This window comes from Eupeodes corollae, chromosome 1 (genome assembly GCF_945859685.1).
Source record: "Eupeodes corollae chromosome 1, idEupCoro1.1, whole genome shotgun sequence".
In the NCBI taxonomy this organism is placed as follows: domain Eukaryota; kingdom Metazoa; phylum Arthropoda; class Insecta; order Diptera; family Syrphidae; genus Eupeodes; species Eupeodes corollae.
The window spans coordinates 134,969,362-134,984,805 of NC_079147.1; the positions used below are offsets into that span (position 1 = coordinate 134,969,362).

Below are 15,444 nucleotides of genomic sequence, written 5' to 3' on the forward strand. Positions count from 1 at the left end.
ACCGAGAAAACCAACAACGCAAGCCAGGAAGGGACAACATCTTTGGTGGATCGTAGATATTCAATAAATCCCTTTTATTGAATAGTTCTAGAAAATTAGATTTTGATATCTATACTAAGCATATGCGTGTTTTTTTGTGTGATATTAAAATTTTCCGTAGATTTTCTCTTTTTTTAAGAATATTGTTGCTGTTCATATTTATTATGAACGGTATGAGAAAGTCAATTTTGTTGATGTTAATTTTCTTAAATTTTATAACAATTGTCAGCTGCTAAATGAAAACATTAAATAATGCAGAATGGGAAAACAATGGTCTAAGTATAAAAAACATGAAAGCTTGAAATTCAATTAAGTGTACCATTTCTTTTTATATTCTCAGAATTTCAAATTAATCAATATCAATGCATCGATTGACATTTAACACATGAGTATGTGCTTTTCGTCAGCTATTGGATTAATATAGTAGCGTAGTCAGTCAATGTCCTGTCTAATAGTAAGAATAAATTAAATTCCCTGCCAGACTTTGTAAGGGAAGCTTGATCGAAAGAATATTCATTCACAAACATTCGAAAATTACCACAAAATCTTGTGTGAGTACCTAATTGTTTTTTATGACCCATTTAAACCTTTTTTTATAAAATCAAATCGATTACTTTCAATTTTTTTTATTTTGAAAACAGGATTTTTCAAACAAAAGAATAGCTAAAAGATTATGATGATGATTGTGGTAACATTATAAGTTCGATCCACATTCACAACGTTTATGAAACTATAATGGTCTTAGTCTTAGTCTTTTGTCCAAATAACCAACAAACGAACGAACAAACGAATGAATGAAAGGAATGCTTCAATTCAAACCAAATGAGCTACTTTAATGACGACAAGGACGACAAGGACACAAGGACAGAGCAGCAACCATCATGGCAGAGATTTAAATCGGAATTGGATTTAAAGAGGGTGGCAAATAAATACATACAAATATATTTGAAAGAAGATTTCAACATATACATATATAGCATTGAACCCTACCATGAATTGGATGGCTTGAGAGAGGTACCCTCTAAAAGTACATATATAGGAGGACTCAAATGAAATCTAATCAATTATAACGCAATTAGTGGTGAATTATGTGAGAGTTGCCGCAATTCAATTAGTCCTTGCTTGAGTTTTTGCCCGGGCCCGTTCATGGCCCTTCTTTAAGTTTTAGAAATTTATATATATACATGAAGAACGGATAACGTGATCGTGTTCTGTGGCCAAAGATTTCCTCAACCGTATAGTTTTCTTCATCATCGCTCTTGCGAAGGGTGACAGCATCAGCATCCGCATCACATTGAGAGACTCAAATGGAATTCAATCGAGTGTAGAGGATTTGGTAAATTGTGTGATTCTCATCGTTATCGCAGATGAGGTCTGGGTCGACTCAACTCAACACGATGCGATGCGCCTCATACTCACACCCATATGTATATCGACATAGAAAACTACGAATATAATTCTCCTTGAAAATACATATATTTTTCTCTTGCACAAGTACTATAATATGAATGAAAGCATGCCAACACTTCTTAAACTCATCGATATAAGAAGATTAATGACAAACGGAAGACGACATTATAATGATCCTAAAAGAGGGATTTCCATTCGCTTTGCGTCGTCGTCGACATCGTCTATGTGAAATTATAAGATGGCATTGCGGATTGCTGCAAAAATGCACTAATCAATAATTCATCATCAGAATATTAATGGTGCACTCCTCTGTCAAAAAAGGGGAGATTTAAGAATACAAAAAATGAATTCATAAGAGTTTTTAAAAACCACAAGTTTCATTAGTTAAATCTTTGAAATATGATGTAGGTATCTAAAGGGTTCGACACATGCCATCATAAGTACGTGGTTCTATTTCCATTGCAAATGACAAATTATCCGTAATTTTGTTTATGTCAATATAAGGTTATAGCAAAAACCATATTTATTTAAAAATGTGCTGGAGTAAACATTTTTTTCAAGCACTTTAAATTTAAAATATCGTTGTGAATATTTAAAAACTAAATTTGTTCTTATTACGAAGACCAATTATTTTTGTAAACAAAATTTGACACTGATAATATTCGAGGTTTTTTTAAAACTAGCATTGTTTTGTTGATTGCTCTTTTTATATTTCTCGAAAATGATCAATTTTATGAATGAAATCGATTTATTAAAGTTTATTTGCGTATCAAAAACAGACAATGTTACCTTCTCTAAGTAAGTTTTTGCAATGAGTCTGATTTGAAAAATTAAACATTTCGGCATTTCTTTATGTTTCAAGGTCCCTTTAATAAGAATCACAGTTTAAAAAAATATTAAAAAACAAGTTAGGAGCGAACCACACGATAGCAAGTTTTTATCAATTTTGTAGGTTTTCGTGTTTTTTTTTTTAAGTAGTACGTTAAGTTTTTCCAAAACATTAAATAATGTCCGACATTTTTAGTCCAAAAACAATTTATACCAATCTTCGTAGCATATAGAGACAAAAATTTAAAATATTATTGTCGACATACAGTAAATTTTTTATAAAAATACAAGTTTTTCATAAAAAATTAAATTTACAAAAAGTAGTACGCAAAATAGGTGAAAATTGATATTCAGTCCTCGATTTCTTGTGAACAAAGAAGATATTGACTTCAAATTAATTTCAATCATCCAATATGTATTTTTTTAAAATAAGAAATACAAACTTTTAAGAAACATGTACTACTAAAATTGGTAAAAAATTGGGTTTCGCCTTAGAATCACATTAACAAAAATGGATTTTTAAATTAAATTGTTGGTGATTTTAAATTTTGTATTAGAAAAATAAAACAAAACACAAAAACCAACAAACCTTTTAAGTAGCATCTAAACCACTTTTTTATAATTTTATCAGTTTGGTATCTATTAACAATACATAATTTAAAATTTAATGCAAGTCTATTGCATTATTGTTTCATGAGATATTTTAGGCTAACCACAATTGTCATATTTTTTAAAATTGCTATAGTAAAAAGCACTAGTCCAAAATTTTTGAGAGCTCTTTTTTTTCATCTTTCTGCATTGTTGTCTGCATAACAAAACTTATTTGAAGCCAATATCTCTCCTGGTTCTTGAGATATAGAGTACACATGCACGCACATGCATCTCTCTATATAAAAAATATTTAGATTCTAGGGACGAGAAATGTCAAAGTGTTCACTTCGTTACATCGAAACGATTACAATAACTTCCAATGGGAAGTATGACTGCTTAGCCGATCCTGATGGTATTCCCCGATAGTACTAAAAAAGTGTAGTAATGCTTTAGTTGAACCCCTTACGTTTTTATTCAAACTTTCTCTAAAAACAGGCAAATTTCCCAGTATATGGAAGAAGTCATTTCTAACACCAATTTTTAAGAAAGGTAACAAGTCGGATATAAGCAACTACAGACCCATTGCAAAGCTTTTGTGAAAAAAAGATCAACCGTTACTAATCTCCTTACATTCTCAAACATATGTTTAAACGCTTTAGAACAAGTTTATGAACTTGACTGTGTATACACTGACTTTTCTAAAGCTTTTGACCAACTTAGCAACGGAATTATTTTATTTAAACTTAAGGCTCTTGGTTTTAAACCATTTTTCTTTGCTTGGATTAAGTCATACCTTGAAAACAGATCCTACGAGGTAAAATTTAGAAATTGCCATTCTGAACCTTTTGTTGCTCAATCTGGTGTTCCCCAGGGAAGCCATCTTGGCCCTTTTCTGTTTATCCTGTCTATTAACGATGTATCGTCATGTCTACGCTCAAGTGAACTTCTCATTTTTGCTGACGATATGAAGATTTTCAAAATAATAAAGTCCAACCATGATCGTATTCTTTTACAAGCCGACATTGATAGTTTCACATTTTGGTGTGGGAAAAATAGCCTTTTACTCAACCCTTTAAAATGCCATACTATAACTTTCACTAAAAAACTAATTAGTAACGTGTTTGACTACTGTATATCACAGCAAAAACTCTGTCGTGTCTCCACATTTAAAGATTTAGGTGTACATTTCTGTTCCAACTTAGAGTCTACGCATCACATTAATTTTATTGTTAATAAGGCAAGTTCTATGCTTGGTTTTATAATACGCTGGGCAAAGGAGTTCAATGATCCCTATGTTACCCTTTCTTTGAATAATTGCCATGTTCGTCCTCATCTTGAATATGCTTCGCAGGTATGGACTCCCTATTACGAAATTCATAGAAAACGTATTGAATCAATTCAACATAATTTCGTTCGCTTTGCCCTAAAAGGTCTTCCTCGGGAAGATCCCTTAGATCTGCCTCCCTATGAACATCGTATTCTACTTCTTCAAATGCAATCTCTCCATCAAAGGCGTGTTAATAATGACTTAGTATTTTTTCATCAACTCATTAATTTTGAAATTGATGCACCTTATTTGCTTTCTTGTGTACATTTGAATTACCGGGGCGGAACTCATCACCTGCGCGCATTTGATTTTATACATATTGACTTCCATAGAACTAACTATGGGAAGAATTAAGCTTTAAGTCGAATGAGCATTTTATATAACTTAAACTGTTCATAGATAGATTTAAATTTAAATAAGGTGGGATTAAAGTCATTGTTTAGAACCAGTGCTCCACTATCGTGAACGTTCTCATTTGATTTTTTGTTCTGTAATAGTTAAATACTAATTTTGTTTTGTATTTTGTGCGTGTATTAGGCTATATTTGTATCATTTTTTTACTTACAACTAACACAACATGCACTTATGATGAGCCTCTGATCGTAGTTTGACGCTTGCTATAAGCTTACTACTTTCTGAAATTCTGAAGTTTAAAAAAAAAAAAATAACCTTTTTAGGAGCACAACATAATTTAGGTGAAGTTAATTTTTTAGTTATAATTTCGAAGTTGTCTTTGAGTTAATCTTGTTACTTTCGCTCCTTTGTTTAGTCTTAAAAAGGACAATAGGTTTATTAAAGCATTTGTGAAGGGCTTTTTAAAAATCTCTAGTTGCACCATTGTTTAAATGGTTACTACCCCGTGCCAAGCTCAGAAATCATCATGCAAATGAAAAAAAAGTAGACTAGTACGGAATATATTTTTAGATTAAAACAAAAATAAGAAAATATATCTTCAAAATTCGTAATTCATTCATTTATTTAATTTTTGTTTTATTTCAAAAGGTATAAATGTTTGTGTGTAGGTAAATATACGTAGGTACAGGTATATTTACTTAGCTCGTTTCGCTCCGTTTAATTTGTCAGATATTATTTTTTTCCCACGCTTTACAGGTACATAAATATGTATGAATATATTTGTGTGTATAACAACAACAACCCTTTTGAAAGGAGGAAAAATATATTTTACACACAAACCGTAAACTATTCAACTTAATTGCTGGGCTCGTCCTTTTGCTGCAAAAATAAAATTCAAACAAAAAAATATATACAAAACAAAAAATATATGCAACGCAAAAAAAAACGCCTTCCTAAAATCTTCTATCTCATGCGGAAATAAACTATTTTCATCCTCCAGATATTTTTTTTAATACCTACTATGAAAAACCATGGAAAGAGCGTTCTGCTGTGATTTTTTATTTATATATTTTCCTCTAGTTTCATGACGATATAAAGAGACGAATCCAGGGCTGAATTCACTCTATTGACCTTTTTATGAAAACCCATTTATTTAAATTTTAGTAAACTTGTTGACTAACAAATTTCAACAAAAAGAAGTTTAAAAAAGACAAAAAAAATTGTTTTGATATAATAGCCCTTTAACTTTTATTTAACACATATCAAATCATTTCGAGGAACAATCAACAGTTGAATCTTTTGTTTGATGTGCATTGTACCTTAAGTTTTTCAAGAGGATCTTAGCTCACAATTCAAAAAAATGTTTAAACAATGTATCAAACAAAAATAATGAAAGTTATTAATGAATGAATTAAAACAATAGCTTCGATTTTGAGGAGGAATTTCGTGTAAAAATACTACATTTTTAATTTCATTATTTTGAAAATAAAATTGTGTAGGTAAACCTAAGTTAAGTAATGATACATTTTAGAAGTAACGGGTTATCCATTTGCGGTTTCAAAAGTAAAGCTCTTGAATTTAACATATGTCAAACTACGTTGTTAAAATATTTTTTTTTGACTGAAAGTCTGACATTTAGGAAAATGGATCTCTTAACTATCACACCATGCATACAAATTTTTCAAACCTACTAAAATAAAATGGCGATTCTGCCACAGCCACATATCGTGGTTTAAGAGGAGATTATGATTTACATAATCGTCCAACTACGCAAGTTGTGAAGAAATTTGAAGAGACTAGATTGGTATCAGATATTGTTAGGTCTGTGTCGTATCGGTTGTACTACTATAGTCGTTCTAATTTAATGATGAATATCTTTTCACACTTGGATCTAACCTACCCCCATATGCAGATAAACCTTTAACTCTTGAGCACTTAAAAACTTACATTCGTCACGACATGGCTGAGATGCCGCCCAATATGTCTCAAAAAGTATTTTAAATTACCTCAAAAGAATCGATGCTTGCAACCATTCGTGTGGTGGTCATTTAAAATATGTATTGTTTCACACATTATGTCAACGTTCAACCTTTATAATAAAAAAATATAATAAAAAAAAACAAATATTCTATAAGTGTTTTATATACGTTTACTTTTGAAACCGCAAAATGGATAGCCCGTTAATTTGTAAGTAATCTGAACATATAGGTTCATCTGTTTACTGAATTTTCTTGAATAAAATATTTGTACCTATGAATTAAATATAAAATGTCTTTTTCAAATAAACTGTTGATAATGCTTTGCCTTTTTTATCTTAAAGTATTTTCTACGTCAAAATTACGATCAAAGCTGATTAATAAAAGATTCTAAATAAATATTGCTAGTTTTATTATTGTAAATATTGAAATGTTTTTTGTTTTTCAATTCAATGCTTTCACTCTCATTGGCTGCTTCCGTTTCGAATTGTAACCAAATACCAGTTGCATCTAATACAAAGTTTACAAATTCATATCATCCCGGTGATGAACATAATAAATTTAAGCATCATTAGATCTATTCTTTTCTTAAACATCATTAAAATCTCCTGGATACTATTTATATTTGGAAATAGGATCTTCGGTAATCTTTTTTTGGCATATTCATTACTTTTAAACTTCAGTTTTAAGGACCTTGCACTTTCGTTTTTTGCGGCTCATCATTTCTGAATATATTTATTGGTCGTTGAAAAGCCAAAGTTTATTTCCAGCGTTTCTTCCTGAGGCCCTTTAGAAAATTTCAGTTTTATAATACCATACTCGCGTATAACCTCCAGGTCCAGTTCCAGGCCAGACCACCTAAGAGCTTCAATTTTAAATCAATTACAGATGTCGTTTTCTACCAACGCTTGTGAAATTGCCAGTGTAGTCCGACTGAGTAGCTCTATGAAGCTTCTATAATTAAGCGTTTCTCGCAGTAAATTGTATTCAATCTGTTCCCAATGATTGCAGTTGCTTTTTTTCTGCTGAAAAAGGATTTTCCTGGTGTGTTTTTAATTTCTAGTCTTTTAGTGGTGGCAGATGAATACTTACTTAAGGACCCGAGGTAGAAAAAATCCTTAACTATCACAAAGTTACGTCTGTCAATGGTGACGTTCTTTCTTGATGGCAGCATATACTTTGGTTTTTTCTCAATGCTGACAAAAAAACATTTACATCAAGCCGAGTCGTCAGTATACCCGCTAGCGGTTGGGCCTCTATTGTCAATTTGGGAGCTCTCACTCTGGCACATGACACCTTGTCTAAAGCCTTTTTTGACATAAAAAGGTTCTGCTAAGTCGTTTCCAATCTTTTGTGGAGCAGCGTGAGTTCTCCATGGTCATCCTGCACAAACGGTCGAGTTTGGCAAGGATACCAAAACTAGACATGCTTACATACATACAGCTTGTCCCCGTAGATGCTGTCATATACGGGCTTGAAATTGATGTAGAGATAGCGGGTGTCGTTTTATTAAATTCCCATAGGAAGTTATTGTAATGGGTCCGATTTGTCAAATTGAAAATTTTGACATTTCTCGACGTTTCAAGGTCCCTAGAGTCGAAATAAAAGATTTTTAGAAAGATGTCTGTGCGTGCGTGTGTACGTACGTTTGTACGTCCGTACGTCCGTATGTCCGTACGTCCGTACGTCCGTACGTTCGCGACGTTTTTTTCGTTGTCCATAGCTCAAGAACCAGAAGAGATATCGACTTCAAATAAATTTTGTTATACAGATAATAAGGCAGAAAGATGCAGAAAGGGCTCTCAAGAAAATTGCGTGGGTGGTTTTTTTACTATAGCAGTTTGAAAAAATGGTGAAAATTTTGGTTAACCCTAAATATCTTACGAACCAAAAACGCTAAAGACTTGAATTAAATTTTATATAATAGATTGTAACGTGATACCAAACAGGTATATTTTTTGAAAAAAATCAATATAACGGTTTTTTTTTTTAAATCAATAAAACTGAAAAAAAAAATTTGTCACCTCCAAAATTTTACGACTGAAATATGATTTCATCTCTAAAACAATTTTGTGCAACGAAGAATAATGTTTTTGACATCTGATAAGATTTTGAGAAAAATCTAATTGACAGTTTTTTTATAAAAAATAAAAATCTAAAAAAAAACATTATTCAAAGTTCGTAAAAATTGAATATCGATTCAAATATCTTTTCAAAAACTTGAAATTAAGGCTTCAATTTTATTTTATCTTATAAGAAATATTGTTTTCAACATTCTGAAAAATTTTGAGAAAAATCGAATTGACAGTTTTTTTTACAAAAAAATAAAAACCTAAAAAAAAAATGTATAAAAGTTGGTAAAAATTTATTTTCGACTCAAATATCTTTTCAAAACTTTGAGATATTGGCTTTAATTTACTTTTATCTTTCAAAAAATTTTGTTGTCAACATACAATTAAAGTTTGAAAAAAATCGAATTGACAGTTTTTTTTACAAAAAATAAAAACCTAAACAAAAAATTTATAAAAGTTGGTAAAAATTGATTTTCGACTCAAATATCTTTTCTAAACTTTGAGATATTGGCTTTTATTTACTTTTATCTTTCAAAAAATCTTGTTGTCAACATTCAGTTAAAGTTTGAAAAAAATCGAATTGACAGTTTTTTTACATAAAATTAAAACCTAAAAAAAAAAAATTATAAAAGTTGGTAAAAATTGATTTTCGACTCAAATATCTTTTCAAAACTTTGAGATATTGGCTTTTATTTACTTTTATCTTTTAAAAAATCTTGTTGTCAACATTCAGTTAAAGTTTGAAAAAAATCGAATTGACAGTTTTTTTACAAAAAATAAAAACCTAAAAAAAAAATTATAAAAGTTGGTAAAAATTGATTTTCGACTCAAATATCTTTTCAAAACTTTGAGATATTGGCTTTAATTATCTTTTATCTTTCAAAAAATTTTGTTGTCAATATACAATTAAAGTTTGAAAAAAATCGAATTGACAGTTTTTTTTACAAAAAATAAAAACCTAAACAAAAAATTTATAAAAGTTGGTAAAAATTGATTTTCGACTCAAATATCTTTTCAAAACTTTGAGATATTGGCTTTTATTTACTTTTATCTTTCAAAAAATCTTGTTGTCAACATTCAGTTAAAGTTTGAAAAAAATCGAATTGACAGTTTTTTTACATAAAATTAAAACCTAAAAAAAAAAATTATAAAAGTTGGTAAAAATTGATTTTCGACTCAAATATCTTTTCAAAACTTTGAGATATTGGCTTTTATTTACTTTTATCTTTTAAAAAATCTTGTTGTCAACATTCAGTTAAAGTTTGAAAAAAATCGAATTGACAGTTTTTTTACAAAAAATAAAAACCTAAAAAAAAAATTATAAAAGTTGGTAAAAATTGATTTTCGACTCAAATCTCTTTTCAAAACTTTGAGATATTGGCTTTAATTATCTTTTATCTTTCAAAAAATTTTGTTGTCAACATACAATTAAAGTTTGAAAAAAATCGAATTGACAGTTTTTTTTACAAAAAATAAAAACCTAAAAAAAATGTATAAAAGTTGGTAAAAATTGATTTTCGACTCAAATATCTCTTTAAAAATTTTAAGTATTGGCTTTAAAGTAATTTTATCTCATAAGAAATATTGTTGGTAAAATTTTTAAAAAATCGAATTGACAGTTTTTTTTTACAAAAAATAAAACTCTAAAATAAAACAATACCAAGTTTTACTTGGTAAAAATTTACTTTCGGCTCAAACAGCTTTTCAAAACTTAAAAATATTGGCTTGAAACTTATTTTATTTCACAAAAAATATTGTTTTCGATATTCAGTAATTTTAATATAAAAATCCAACAGTCCGTTTTTTCATATAAAAAATAAAATCTACAAAAAGAGTACGCAAATTTGGTAAAAATTGATACGAGTACATAAAGACAAACTTTTAAGCAAGACAAATCGACAGACGGGATGGGAAGTTATCAGTGTGGGTCGCATCCCAGCCTCTTTTGTTGTTATGTTTTTTTCCAGGATCTGTTGTAATTTGTTCATAGACTGTGGACTTTACTGATATAAAACACAATGATAAGGACCTATCATGTTATTGACAATGGGCTTCAGACGTTTACATATTAAGCGATGTTAAGTAGACTGATTCCTCTGCAGTTGGTGCAGTTTGGAGGGTCTTCTTTTTCAAGTATCCAAATGCATTTCGAGTTTTTAATTTTGTTTTCAGTTTCACTAAATGAAGTTTACCTAATTTAAAATTTTTGTTTTTAAGACTTTTTAGTTAGCAGATTTACTAGTAAACACTTAGCGCTTTTAAAACTTTGAAAAACCATTTTAATTACAAAAAAATTAATGGAGCAACTTTAAATTAGCGTTTTTATATTCTAGAGAGGAATAGCTCCGGTGTATGGATTTACGAACGCAAGATTTTTATTTCAGCCCTGGAATATATAGAAAGCTAAAGTTAGATACAAAAATGACAGTATGTGTGTTTTTGAAAATGAAAAGCTTCAACCTGTTTAGTTTAGGGACCATCAGGATGAAAGAGAACCATGGCATAGTTATTTATGCGCCGTGCACTACAGTACACAGGAGTAGTTTCCTATTAAGGACATAAAATAAATGCATACACAAACAAAATTCCTACTTAAATATTTTCTCATTTTTTTAAACAAGAAAATGAACAAAGCTTGTTTTTTGCTTGCTTGTAAGGAAAAAAACTAAACAAACAAATATTATGATACCTATAGCACGTTGCAGCATAAACTCTGTATACCTGTAAAGCGTTATGTAAGGATTCCTTAAAGCAGTTTAATTAATAAATATGTCTATTGGAAAGGCAAATGAGCGTATATTTATGTATTTACAAACAAACAACACTTTCTAAGGTTCTTGCTTGCTATATTAAATGTGTATAATATAGATTGGAAAGAGAAATTTTTTAACACTCATCTCATAATCAAATAATGATAAAGAGGCCTAAGAAACTAATGTTTTTGTTCCTTTTAGTCATATATTCAGTCAGCTAGTGTGCCTAATAGAGGAATTTGAAACTAAATCAAAATGAAAGTTGAAGAATCTCCATATCCCTTTCAATTGTAACAAGGCATTTACAATTGACAGCCTTTAACCCGAATTTCTCCATAGCTCGTACTTTTCGCCATATTTTTGCATTTCACTCATTTTTAAATACAAAAACCAAACTCTCAGTCGAAATCTCTCTAAGTCGAAATTCCCTATAACTCAAACAAATTCCTAAGATTTTATTTTTTTTAGTTTATTTTAAAGGGAACCTAATTATTCGTTTGGTAGGTAATGCATTCTACATGTGAGGGAAATTCGTATTTTGTACAATTCAATGCTAACTTTCAGATAAATTATAGCTAGAAGATAAGCGAATACATTAGATTTTGTCACGAATATTCGATTAATTAAAGAAATTGAGAGGGGAGTTAAAAATAAAAAGTACATTTCTAAAGATTTTGGTGTCCCAAGAGTACTCTTTCTTCGATATGGACTGAAAGAGAACAATTAAGAACTCGGCAAGATTATGCTAATGCTAATATTAGTGGTCACCTTAAGCGGAACAATAGTTCAACCGATGAACATGGGCATTATACAAAGTTTATAAGCTTATTATAAACGCCGTATACTAACCAAGATCTTAAAATTTTGAGTAACCAAAAAAGAGGACTAAAAGATAACTCTCCTAGACTGTGTATACCAGGTTTAAAAGGCGTGGTAACAGGATGTAACTGATTCGACAATTGAAAATTGTTTAGAAAAGTCTGGCTTAAGGGACGAAACATGGCACCATGATAACCATATTGTGGGTGTTAATTGGAGAAGAGAAGAATGTAATAGAAAATATAGTCAAAATATTGCAGACAGAAGATGCACCAGATGAGGTTTAAAATAGCCTTTATAAAATAGAGTATTTTTTTAAAAGAATGAATACTCCAGCCAATATGATGTATCAATCAAAAATTACTATTTTTAAAAAATAATTTCATGCAGACAATAATGAATTAACGAGCCATAGAAGTTGTTTATTAATTAAGTTTATTAAATTCCCATAGGAAGTTATTGTAACCGTGAGTGTGTATGTAGGTTCGCGAAGTTTTTTTCGTTGTCCATAGCTCAAGAACCAGTAGAGATATAGACTTCATAAAAATTTTATTATAAAATTTTACGAAGAGAAAATGATTTTTTCTCCAAAATAACTTTCTGCAACGGAGAGTAACGTTTTTGACTTCTGGTAAAATTTTGAGAAAAATCGAATGGACAGTTTTATTTTTATAAATATAAAAAAACATTACTCAAAGTTCATAAAAATTGATTTTTGACTCAAATAACTTTTAAAGAATTTAAAATTATAGCTTCAAAATAAGTGTTTCTTATAAGAAATATTGTTGTCAACATTCGGTATAGCTTTGGGAAAAATCCAAAAAACCTTAAAAAAATAATAAAAGTTGGTAAAAATTGATTTTCAACTCAAATATCTTTTCAAAAATTTGTGATAAAGGGTTCAAAATAACTTAATTTAATAAAAACTGATTGCTTTTATCATTCAGTTTTTTCATTACAGTCAGTTTTTTCATAAAAAATTAAAATCTACAAAAAAAATTCTCAAATTTTGTAAAAATTGATGTTTGGGTCTCTTTATTTCGTGAATAATAGAAATCATTGACGTCAAATTAATTTAATTCATCCAAAATGTATTTGTTTATATTAGAAATAAAAACTTTTAAGAAGTGCTACTTAAATTGGTAAAAAATTGTCAACAAAAATAGATTTTGTAATCAAACTAATTCATTAAATGCAAAATATTGTTGGTAAATTTTAAATTTTTAAGAATAATTCAATTAACAACTTTTTTAACAAAAAACGAAAACCTAACAAAATTTAACCTGGACAAATCGCCAGACGGGATGGGAAGTTATCAGTGTCTGTTACATCTTATAAATCAATACAAATATATAATAACCTCTCTAACTCAATTTTTATTTTAAACCCGCTCTAACTCGAACTTATTATGACATCCCGTGATAGTTACACTTAGTCGAAGTAAACTGTATTTAGCATTAACTTAAATTTTATTGTAATAATGTGTATATCTACTAATGAGTATTCGATACTGCCTTAAAGTTTCTTAGACGACTACAATTAATTTCGAAACTCCCCCGGGGCAATATCTCTTTGGAGTCGATTTCGTTTACTGTACTTACAGCAAACACAATCACATTTAAGGTACTAGAATTGCTTCTCAAACTACATATTTTATAAGTCATCAATGGTTTTAAACATTGATTGTTTAAGCTTTAATAATCTAATTAAAACGTGTTGTTGAAAAATTTTAATTTTGTAATTTAATGATGATTTTGAAAAAAAAACGAGTACTACTGTCTTTTGAGTATAGATATAATAAGCATTAAAGTACTTCCCATTTCTTCGAAATCTATTTATAAATTGTTATACAATGAACTTTTTTAAATAATCGTAATGTTTGTTTTTCTTGTTTTTATTTTATAAAAACAACAATCGGCTTGCAGCTATTATACCTTACCTAATCCTCTTTTTCCACAAGATGCAATTTTAAAAGAAAGTCTTCTTTATAATTTATTTTAATCGTTTCTCTTGCTTTTCATTTTCTATTCCAACACCCATATTTTTCTAACACTGATATTTGTTTTCTACAAAATAGAGCCTTGTTTCTATTTGAATTATACTATTTTTGTGTTTTGTGTGAATGTTTTTGTTACTTTTTTTTTGTTGGTCGAACACCCACTATCTATCAACAAAATGTCTCTCTAAAATCTTGTCAGAGTGTTGACGCCTTTGTTTTCACGCACTCAAGATATACACAAAGTTTTCAGAAGTTTTTGCTAGATTTCCTATACACGCTGTGCCACAAAATGGAGTGATTCCATCCCCGAAAGCAAAACAAAAAAGTGGATAGAAGTTCTTTTTTGTTTTGTGTTTTTTTTTTTGTTTATGTTGTTGTTGTGTCAAGCATTCGTGCTTGAATTCTAAACTTAAGGGAAGTTATAAGATCCATGTAAGAAAAAATTAAGTTCACAATTAACTTAAAAGATGAAAGGATAATCCTTAAAATAGACCTTTTTGGTGCAGAAAACAGGTAAACAAAAATTCTTTTGATGACATATGTATGTACATATGAAGAAGGCTTTTAAGGGATAAAAAGGTTAAAAGATTGAAATTCCAACAAAAAACAATTAAATGAAGAGGTACTTATCTTAGATTAAAAATCGAAGTGACCATAGCGTTTTAAGAATGAACAAGTACAGAAGTATACACGATGGGCCTTGGTTATTTTTGATACTTTTTTTAGATGCGAGTTAGTGAGGAGTTAAAATTGTTACTAGGATTTTAATACATGGTTGTTACCACTTGTTTTTGATAAATAATTTGCAACTTCGTACCATGGAATTATTCGACTTGAGACATGTATTCTAAGTTATGGAATATAATTTATTTTTTCTTGTGGAGGTTTTTGTTCTTCGTCCTGGATTAACTAATCTCCTTTTAAGTTAAGCTTAAGAGCATAGATGTGCCATTATGTTTAAATAAAATAACTTTAAAAGACATCTCATTAAGTTTAGTTTTTTGTGTATATGTATTAAATATAAGTGTAACGTGCAATTATAAACATTCATCGGATTAACACGAACTCTTCCTGCAATCCATGGTTTATTTGCGTTTGTTCGTACTTTTATGCTGGACTTTCAATAAAATTTAAATTCGTTATTTTGTTTTATTTCAATTAGGAATAAATTAATTGACAGTTTTTTCACCAAATGACAAACCAAAGCTGAGGGACATCCTTTTTCATTCATTCATTTATTTTTCTCAAGCTAATTTTTTTTTCGCAAAATTTGATC

At 29.4% G+C, this 15,444-nt stretch overlaps 1 protein-coding gene across 1 annotated transcript in view; it reads right to left on the reverse strand.

The window, feature by feature from the left end:
• The window catches only part of LOC129944902 (hemicentin-1), a 287,304-nt gene that overhangs the window by 59,180 nt on the left and 212,680 nt on the right, over nucleotides 1-15,444 (reverse strand). The gene's annotated exons all lie outside the window — the stretch shown is intronic.